The sequence below is a fragment of the Triticum urartu genome, chromosome 7 (genome assembly GCF_003073215.2).
Source record: "Triticum urartu cultivar G1812 chromosome 7, Tu2.1, whole genome shotgun sequence".
NCBI classification, from domain to species: Eukaryota; Viridiplantae; Streptophyta; class Magnoliopsida; order Poales; family Poaceae; genus Triticum; species Triticum urartu.
The window spans coordinates 256,360,728-256,370,138 of NC_053028.1; positions in this window are offsets into that span (position 1 = coordinate 256,360,728).

Here is a 9,411-nt window from a genome sequence, read left to right on the forward strand (position 1 = left end):
CTCGAAGAGCTCTGATCCGTCAAGTTCCACTACCGCCGACTAGTACGACTACCGTCGCAAAAACGAGACCGTCAAGACCGGACCAACAAGTACCCCGACGACCTTGTAACACTATCATGGCAATACTGCGAGTACCCCTACCGACGGCCCCGAACATCTACAGAAGTGTACGACTATCGTTGCCCAAAGAACTGTGGATTCGACATGACCAAGTGTACAACTACCATCGACCGTGGATTCGTCAAGTTCCTATCCAAAACGAACATGTACCACTACTTCCATGACTGTCGCGAGAACGTCTACTTCCCCTACACTGCTTTGAACTTGGTCCGCCTAAAAATGCATGCTTCGAAGGTATAACCGCCGAGAACGACCGCCCGTGGACAAATGCATATGTTGTATGAAATGCTCGCGTTTGCACCGTGCCCAACGTGTTTCTTGCATGTTCCCCGTTGCCAAGCCGTCGTCTCGTGGGAACCCGGTAACCGGGATCACCCCACCGTTCATCGCATGACACACTCCCGTCACACTTTCTTTTGCATCGGCATCTCAACCGAGTTACCGGAACCGGAATGTTGCCGTGGCACCATTCCCGTTGTCGTTGTCGTGGCACCCCTTTCGTTTCCGCCACCATGACAAGCGCTTCATAACATGCCCATGTCAACATTTTCATAAAAATGCTTAAAACTTGTACATGTCATTCGCATCATGATAACAACATCAAGAATGTTTAAATTGTTGTTTGCTTCAATTGCTAAATGACATGAGGGTTTACCAGAACTGTTATTTGTTATTTCCGGCCACATTAAAACTTGCCTAGATAGGTAGTTTTCATATGCTTCACCTCTTGCCATGTTTAACAACATTTAATATTGTTGAGTACATAAACGGGAGAGAACTAAACAATCGAATGTGGTGTTTTGTCAATATGCATCCCGTTGCATATTGAGCTCCACTTAACTTGTAGTTTTGTTTGTGCACTTTTCCATGCCATGCTTCATTAAACCGGACATGCATCATACTTGGTTGTGCATCATGCCATGTTTATGTGATGGTTGTTTACTATGTTGCTTGCTTCTTTCCGGGTTGCTTCTCTCGTTAGCTTCGGTTTCGGTCCGGAGTTGTGAGGATTCGTTCAACTACATACATTTGTCTTCTTCATGGACTCGTTCTTCTTCCTTGCGGGATCTCAGGCAAGATGACCATACCCTCGAAATCACTTCTATCTTTGCTTTCTAGTTGTTCTCTCTATCGTTATATCGCGCTACCTACCACTTGTTATATCATGCCTCCCATATTGCCATGTCAAGCCTCTAACCCTCCTTCCTAGCAAACCGCTGTTTGGCTAAATTACCGCTTTTGCTCAGCCCCTCTTATAGCGTTGCTAGTTGCAGGTGAAGTTGAAGTTTGTTCCATGTTGGAACATGGATATGTTGGGATATCACAATATCTCTTATTTAATTAATGCATTTATATACTTGGTAAAGGGTGGAAGGCTCGGCCTTATGCCTGGTGTTTTGTTCCACTCTTGCCGCCCTAGTTTCCATCATACCGGTGTTATGTTCCTTGATTTTGCGTTCCTTACGCGGTTGGGTGTTATGGGAACCCCTTGATAGTTTGCTTTGAATAAAACTCCTCCAGCAAGGCCCAACCTTGGTTTTACATTTGCCTAACAACCTAAGCCTTTTTCCCTTGGGTTTCCGGAGCCCGAGGGTCATCTTTATTTTACCCCCAATCGGTGTCAAAACCGGCGGATCTCGGGTAGGGGGTCCCGAACTGTGCGTCTAAGGCGGATGGTAACAGGAGGCAGGGGACACGATGTTTTACCCAGGTTCGGGCCCTCTTGATGGAGGTAAAACCCTACGTCCTGCTTGATTTATTCTTGATGATATGAGTATTACAAGAGTTGATCTACCACGAGATCAGAGAGGCTAAACCCTAGAAGCTAGCCTATGGAATGATTGTATGTTGTCCTACGGACTAAAACCCTCCGGTTTATATAGACACAGGAGGGGGCTAGGGTTACACAAGGTCGGTTACAAAGGAGGAGATATACATATCCGTATTGCCTAGCTTGCCTTCCACGCCAAGTAGAGTCCCATCTGAACACGAGACGAAGTCTTCAATCTTGTATCTTCATAGTCTAACAGTCCGACCAAAGGATATAGTCCGGCTGTCCACAGACCCCCTAATCCAGGACTCCCTTACCCCCCCGGGCCAGTGCTCCTCCGAGTATTGGTCCAACTTGGACGATGTTCAGCGCCCCCTGGTGTCACGACCGGTTTTCCAATAAAAATGTTTATTGAGAAACCAATCTTTTGAGTCCAGTATGAGAAAAAAAAATCCTCCTTACCGGTAGACAAATTCTTGATACAATAAGCCAGTAGCATAAAATATATTACAGGGTCGAGCTACGGTTGCTCAACCAAATTATTACAAGCACGCCAATAATTATATATAATGGCGGACATGACACAGTGGTGTGGAGGCATACTACTGACTCGAGGATGGGGTGGTGGTGGAAAAACACAGCGGGGAGTGAGATACAAGACTCTAAAACTGGCATCTCATCGAGCGTCGAGGTGAGGCTCGATGAATTTATTTGGTAGCGGAAGCGGATATAATACAGTGACCAAATCCAGGGTCGCACGAGACTGACTGGGATTCCTCTAGGCGTCGGACTCGCTATCAAAATCTTCATCCATGAGATCGCCTTTGTCAGCATCTGGCCAAATCAACAAGCCAGGTGAGTACTTTGAAAGTACTCGCAAGACAGTTCGGACATAAGATATAACAAATGTATGCATGGATGCATCATGATTAATTTTAACAATGGCAAATTAATTCATAAAATCAAGACAGGTAAAAAGGGGGTCGGCGGTAGTCCGCTCGAAAACCCAACAAAATAACTGTAAACCCAATCGGGTGTCTGAAGCGACACCTCGATAGGAAGGTAAATAAATAAAGCACGCCGCAGTCGAGCGTCTAGGCGACACCACATAAAGGGCTTTAAAAGAAATGCCACAGTCGGGCGTCTGAGCGACGCCACATAAAGGGCTTTAAAAGAAATGCCACAGTCGGGCGTCTGAGCGACGCCACATAAAGGGCTTTTAAAAGAAATGCCACAGTCGGGCGTCTGAGCGATGCCACCTAAAGGGCTTTAAAAGAAATGCCACAGTCGGACGTCTGAGCAACATCGCAGAAAGGGCTTTCATTGAAAGTAAATATAACAATGCCACAGTCGGACGTCTGAGCGACATCACAGAAAGGGCTTTTATTGAAAGTAAATAATAACAATACCACAGTCGGACGTCTGAGCGACATCACAGAAAGGGCTTTTATTCACAAGTAAATAATACTCATAATAAACATTCAATTCATGAAAATAAACAGGTTAGACCATCCACAGGAATAATCATTTAACCGGACTTAGCACTCATGTGATTCACCGGAGTCTCTATCATCAAAACTGACATTTGTCAGGATAAGATAATACCGAACTTGGACATGGAATAGATGATTCAAAGGAATGTATGACTCTGCAGAGTTTGTACAAAAATTTTCCCACAGCCAACGGATTTCCGTAGTCATGAAGGACTAGTTCCGTTTACGGTATTTCGGAAGAAAACACAGCTAACCAGTACACACCCATCCTACCTCTCGATACTAGGAATCACCCTAGACATCGTCCAAGAAAAACTTTTGAGACGGGGAGATCACAATCTCGAATAGCATGGGATCAAATTTATATACGCGCGCTCTAAGGGGTGCCCCCCTCTCGGTCCCAACCGGAAACACCCATGCCCCCTGACCGAATGACTGGCTTTAATCCAGGGCCATGGAACCATCATCATAGCCTCTCCTTTTTGGTGTGTACCAGGAAAGCGGTTTACAACTTACTAAGCCATATTCCTTGCGGAAAACATGTGGTAGTACAGGGAAGGAAGAATGGAAGGAACTGGACTGATACGGGTTGTCACTGAGGTCATCTAGTCTGGCATAAGACTGGCATGCTACAACACTGCCATCTTACCCATCCTCATGCCAACACATGGCCATGCATACTCACATCCATCCACTTTATGGATTTTCGAAACTCACTTGCCTCATCGTTGCATGTAACATGACATTCGTCGGTATGCTCATCAACATGCCATGAAACTACTTAATGCAAACATGCCAAAACAATCATCATATCGAAAGTTCAAACATGCTTGCCTGGTTCAGAGTAGTCGGAGCCTAGCTCGGTGAAGTTCGCGGTCCCGTCACCTCCTTCGGTATCTATGGCATAAAGAAAATATACGCGCTATCGTGAATACCGTGAGGTGCACAAAAATTATTCCAAATATTTTCCAAATAAATATGATAAAAAACTAGACAAAAATTTGAAGAGGACAGAAGAAGAATCACTCAAAAATTCCTTTCTGTTAAAAAGTTATAAGGGTTTTAACCCAAGGATCCATCTGTAATGAAACAGAAAACTTCCAGGGGCTAACTTATAAAAACAGAAAACGATTCGAATAAGAATGCGCCGGCCCAGCGGGAAAACGCATTTGGCAGAAGACGTTTTTAGAAAACGGTTTGCTTAGAAAGGCCAGAGAGGCTGACAGGCGGGTCCCGCCCGTCAGGTTTGAATATTTAAAAGAGGCGGCAGAGCTCGACGGTGCCCGAGAGCCGCGGTGGTCGCCGGCGGCGATGCACGGCGAGGCAGGGGGATCGAAGAGTACCTCCGTGTTCAGGGCGCCATTCCGCGTCGGTTGGTGGTGGTGGTGGTCGCCGGCGAGTACCATGTCGACGGCGAGCCTTGCTCCGGCGGACGGCGGTTCGGGTGGTCGAGGGCCTCGTCGGAGAGAGCTGCGAAGGCCAAATTGACGCTGGGGTTAGCTCACTGGGTGCTAGAGGAGGCTATAGACGAGATTTGGCCGCCGGGGACGGCCTCACCGGAGCGAATCGAGCTGGTGGCCGAGGCGGATCGGGGCGGCCGGAGTTGGGGGAGGAGACCTCCTCGAGGTCCTCCTGGTGGCTTTGCAGGGTCCTGGAGAGGTGCAGTGAAGGTGTGTGCTCGTGAGCGAGCTCGGGGTCCTTTTTATAGGCGATCCGAGGCGGTGGCCGTGAACGGAGTTCTCCGGCGAAGGTTACGGCGGCGCAGAGCTTGGTCGGGGAGGTTTAGGGAGTTGGACGTCAACTTGGAGTTCCACCGGTTCCGTTTTGGTGCTAAACGAGCTTGGATTGGGTGCTTTGGGCGAGCTCGACGGAACGGGGCGGCGCGGTTCCGTCGGCGGCAGGGAGCACGTTCTGTGCTTGCCGGGCCACGGCGACGGTGCCACGGGCGTGCGCTGGCATGGCAGGGACACGCGGAGAGCCAGGGGGCGTTGGGCGGCGCCGGGTGGCGTGGCGAGCGGGCTCGGGCCCTCGCTGGCCACCACGGGTGGTGCAGCCACCGCAGAAGCTTCCAACGCCGGCGAGGCTCGTCGCCACCGACGCCAGGAATCGGCCAAGCGTGCGTGCGGGGTGCTGGCCAAGGGGAAGAGGCTGCGTGCAACGCGCCAGGGCGCACTGTGGCCGCGTGACCGAAGTCTGACGAAGGAAAAACGACACTGAATTCTGAACTTAACTGAAGATGGACAGAACAGTGCATGCAAGGTGTTCGACAGAATGATATAGGCATCTAGGGATTTTTCCTTGAGCTGAAACTTGGTGGGGTGGCCTCTCATTGCACCAGGAGGCTGCCTGAATTTTGGTGGAATTTTTGGAGAAGTGTAGATATGAATTTCACCAAATTTGTCAAATCTGGTCCAAACTTGCAGTGAGTAAAATTTGAAATTTTTGAAAAGAAGAAGAGTGGATCAAGATGGTTCTAGGTTGTGAGTACTAAGGACTATCCGGGGGAGTTGGTTTGGGATAAAAACTCAAAGGCAATGAGGTACTTGCTTTGAAAATCACTCAGGCTCAAAATAATTGGCAGAAATGATTTGAGAGATAAAAATAATTGAAATAAGATCCAAAACTTGTTTGGACTTGTTGAGACAGAGAATTTAGATTGTTCAAAGGTGGAGGGAGGGATTTTGAGAAGATTTACTATAGGAGACATGGTAAAACCATGGGTGGTTTTCAGGATAAGAAAACCTCAAAATTTCACAGAGTTCTTTTTATAATAAAAAGAATAATTTCCAAAAATATACTTTGAGAAGGGAACCATCAGAGAAAGAGCTTTAAATGATCAAACACCATAGTTTGAAGAAGATACAAAAATAAAATCCTTGCCAAAGAAGTTTTTAAGAGGAAGGTTTTCTGGAAAATTTTTAAATGGCCTCTTTTTTCAAAAACCAACAAAGTTTTTGCTGAAAACCGAATAAAATTTTTGGAGTGTCACAACACCTACCCCCTTAGGAAAAATCTCGTCCCCGAGATTTCAGCTGATCCTTAAATAAGTATGGATGTTCTGTCCGAAGAAAATCCTCTCTTTCCCAAGTTGCTTCACTTTCGGTGTGATTGCTCCACTGAACTCTGAAAAACTTGATGGTTTTTTGTCGGGTTCTCCTTTCAGACTCCTCTAATATTTTTACTGGACGTTCCCGATAAGTGAGGTCTGGCTGCACGTCAATGTTCTCATGGGATACTTGCTCCTCTGGTTTGCTTACGCACTTCCTTAATTGAGAGACGTGGAACACGTCGTGGATGTCGGACAAGTCTTCGGGTAAGTCTAGCTGGTAGGCTACAGTGCCTCTTCGTGCCACTATGCAGAATGGTCCAATGAATCTTGGTGCTAACTTCCCTTTAATCTTAAACCGTTGCATCCCCTCATAGGTACACAAATTCACCGGGTTCAAAATTGACCCCACGATGTTTCTGATCGTAATAACTTTTCTGTCGGCTCTGAGCTGTCTTAAGTCGGTCCCTGATTAGCTTGACCTTTTCCTCGGCTTCTTTCAGCATGTCTGGGCCGAAGATACGGCTATCTCCGGTCTCTGACCAATTTAGCGGGGTACGACATCTCCGCCCGTACAGAGCTTCAAATGGTGCCATTTGCAGGCTGGCCTGGTAACTGTTGTTGTATGCGAACTCGGCATATGGCAGGCTTTCTTCCCAACTGGCTCCATAGGTGAGGACACATGCTCTCAGCATGTCCTCTAAAACTTGGTTTACGCGTTCTGTTTGTCCATCAGTCTGGGGGTGGTATGTTGTACTGAAGGCTAGTTGAGTTCCCAGAGCCTGTTGTAAATGATCCCAGAATCTCGAGACGAACTGAGTGCCTCTGTCGGATATTATAGTCTTCGGGACTCCATGCAGACAAACTATATGGGAGAGATAAATCCTGGCGAGCCTCTGAGTGTTGTAGTTTGTCTTCACTGGAATGAAATGTGCCACCTTGGTTAATCTATCGGTGATGACCCATATGGCATCATTCCCGTGTCATGACCGAGGTAGTCTGACAATGAAATCCATCCCTATTTCATCCCATTTCCACTCAGGTATTTTGTTTGGTTGCAGTAGTCCGGCTGGTTTTTGATGCTCAACTTTTATGCGTTGACAAGAATCGCAACATGCAACGAATGTGGCTATGTCCCTCTTCATACTGTGCCACCAAAATCTTTCCTGAATATCCTTATACATTTTGGTTCCTCCAGGGTGGATCGAATATGGGGCGGTGTGGGCTTCAGCTAGAATTTGCTGTTTGAGTTCCTCTATGTTTGGCACGCAGAGTCTGTCCCCGTACCATAATATTCCTCCATCGTCTATGACGAACTCCGAGGCCTTGCCCATACTCACCTTTCTTTTAATTCCTTCAATGCTGGGGTGACCAGGCTGAGCTTCTTTAATTCTCTCCACAAGGTCGGGCTTTATTTCCAAGTTTGATATGGTGCCTTCCGCGATCATTAACAAGTTGAGTTTGGCAAATTCTTGTTGGAAATCAGGTCTCAAGCTTTGCAGACTGTTTTCGTCGGAGTTGGGGTTTCGACTAAGAGCATCGGCCACTACATTTGCTTTTCCTGGATGATAGTGGATACCAACATCATAATCTTTTACCAATTCCAACCAGCGTCATTGCCGTAAGTTTAGTTCTGGCTGTGTGAAAATATATTTGAGACTTTTATGGTCCATGTATATTTCACATCGATTTCCAAGTAAGAAATGCCTCCATTCCTTGAGCGCATGAATGACTGCTGCCATTTCTAAGTCATGAGTGGGATAGTTTTCCTCATGCTTGCGAAGTTGCCTTGAAGCGTATGCGACAACCTTTCCTTCTTGCATCAATACGCACCCGAGGCCTTTTCGGGATGCATCACAATACACTTCAAAATTCTTGTGTATGTCTGGCACAATTAATACCGGTGCTGTCGTTAATTTCCATTTTAGCTCTTGGAAACTTTTCTCGCAGGCTTCTGTCCATTCAAACTTCTTGTCCTTCTTGAGTAACTGCGTCATTGGCTTGGCTAGGGTGGAGAATCCTTCAATAAATCTGCGGTAATATCCTACCATTCCCAAGAAACTTCGTATGTCCGTTACGCTGGCTGGTGACTTCCAGCCAAGTATGGCCCTGACTTTCTCCGGGTCCACTGCAATACCGTCTTGGGTCAGCACGTGGCCTAGAAAGCCTACTTGTCTTAGCCAAAATTCACACTTGCTGAACTTGGCATACAATTGGTGTTTCCTGAGTTCTCCTAGCACAATCCTGAGATGTTCCGCGTGCTCTTCTGGTGTCTTGGAGTATATCAGAATATCGTCGATAAATACCACAACGAACTTGTCCATAAACTTCATAAATACTTTGTTCATGAGGTGAACAAAATATGCGGGGGTGTTTGTTAATCCAAAAGGCATAACTGTGAACTCATATAGACCATATCTGGAGGTGAAGGCTGTTTTGGGGATATCTTCTGTTCGCACTTTTAATTGATGGTATCCTGACCTTAAGTCAATCTTTGAGAATACCTTGGCCTGAGCGAGCTGATCAAATAAATCATTTATCTGTGGCATCGGGTATTTGTTCTTGACTCTGACCATGTTAAGTGCTCGGTAGTCTATGCACAATCTCAGTGTTCCATCCTTCTTTTTGGCAAATAAAATTGGTGATCCCCAAGGTGAGGAGCTGGCTCGAATGTATCCCTTGTCCAGTAATTCCTTTATTTGTTTCTTCAACTCAATCAACTCGGATGGTGCCATTCTGTATGGTTTCTTGTATATGGGGGTGGTTCCTGGGGCTAGCTCAACGCTGAATTCTATCTCTCGGTCTGGTGGCATGCCTGGTAGTTCTTCGGGAAATACGTCTGGAAATTCACATACTACTGGAACCTTGTTTAGCTCAGAAACGTCCACCTTATTCAACCTCGGCTGCCGGGGTATTTTTCTTTCTTTGGCTGATACTTTTATTGTCTTCCCGTGGTGGTGTGTGAGAATTACGGTCTGGTT